The 1,598-nt window shown below is 32.1% G+C and overlaps 1 protein-coding gene across 1 annotated transcript in view; it reads left to right on the top strand.

Annotated features, from left to right (window-relative positions):
- The window catches only part of LOC102214449 (voltage-dependent calcium channel gamma-4 subunit-like), a 19,286-nt gene that overhangs the window by 5,722 nt on the left and 11,966 nt on the right, over positions 1 to 1,598 (top strand). The gene's annotated exons all lie outside the window — the stretch shown is intronic.

The raw sequence follows: 1,598 nt of genomic DNA, 5'->3' as shown, positions 1-1,598 counted from the left end.
ACACACACACACACACAAGTACAGATGTGTGCAGATGTCTGGATTCAAAAGGCGAGTAGCTTCGATTAATCTGTGCTGGCATTTGTGTAACCAAGCTAAATGTTTGTTCATATTAAGATCAGGGATGACTGAGGGGATTGCTGACATATGAGAAGCTGAGAAAATCCATGCTGCTAAACACAAATTTCATGAATGAACTACACAGCATTTGAAATATTGAAATGATCCATCTGACATTTGACAGTAATTTTAATTTAACAAAGTAACCTTGCTTTGGTCTAATGCCAGAGCCAGTCAGGGTCAAGCAAAGCAAGAATACACAGGCTTGTGTCACTGGATGCAACACAGTTTTTTTATATGTTGAAATATAATTTTTTTTAAGTGACAATGTTACCTGAACTGCCTTTAGCTCTGCAATCTAAATAATGTATTTTTTTATTATTTTTATTTTCTACCACTAAAGTATTTGTAGGGAAAACTGCACAGGCATAAAGCTAGAGTTTGACAAACATGTTTGATCATCCAGGTGGAAACAGTTCATTCACCAAGCCAAACTGGTTATAATGTGAAAAAGACGTATTTATAGATCTTTACTTAATCGGAAGCTTTCAGATGTCCAGGAAAAAAATGTGTAAATGACAAGTGTGAATATAGAGGAAACCTCTTCCTGCCAGGTTGCTATGTCAGTGTGCTGCGCTCGCAATCTTTCATTGATTTTAGCATCAATCGTCTTATTTAACACAAACAAAACGTTTAATTTTGAAAGCCAAGACATTTTCATATAAACCACAGAGGGTATCTTCTTATATATTAAAGGATTGAATGCAAGTTATAGAGGCCCAAGATTGTTTTTTGATATTGATACGAAGTTTCAAAACTCAGTAAGTTTTTTTAGGATTTTTTTTATTTTATTTAATTGATACCAATGCCTAAACTGATAATTGGTAATTGTCTTTTTTGTTTTGTTTTTTTGAATAATGATTTTAAAATGTAAATTCATTGTAAATATAAACTGTATTAAAAAGCTACTTAACTATTAGTAAATATTACCAATATTGGCTACTAATTGTTAATATTTTTTAATTACATTGTTATCACATTGTGTAATATGTCATAATAACTTTTTAATGTATTTTATCCGACTCAGTAATAGACTGTAAAAATTTCATTTTGAAGACACTTGTATACAAAACATTTCATACAACATCATGAAGTAATCAATGCCAAGCTGAGAGAACGAGGACATGGACCACAGTCTCCAGGTACCTCCCACCCCACTCTCAAAAACAATTATCATATATCCATAAAATTTCAACTTTATTGTAACCATTTAAATTATGTTTACACATGAATCAGACTTTATTCGTTAGGCATTTATAAATTAGGTGTAACTTTTCAGTAACCATCTAGAAAGTTCTGATGTAGCAAGACAGCCAAAGTTGATGACCAAGTGCACAAAACAACCAAACAATGACAAACTCAAGAACAACTTTTTCAAATGTTTGTTATCTTAAATACCCTTCGTGTATTTAACGTTGTGCATCACTTTCAGGGTCAAAGTATCAATAGTTTATTGAACAGCTTGATGCACAAACTAC

This window comes from Pundamilia nyererei, unplaced genomic scaffold (assembly GCF_000239375.1).
Source record: "Pundamilia nyererei isolate P.nyererei 1_Seehausen unplaced genomic scaffold, PunNye1.0 scaffold00155, whole genome shotgun sequence".
Taxonomy (NCBI): Eukaryota; Metazoa; Chordata; class Actinopteri; order Cichliformes; family Cichlidae; genus Pundamilia; species Pundamilia nyererei.
Note: the sequence above shows the minus strand (reverse complement) of the source record. Positions and strands in the feature narration are given on the sequence as shown.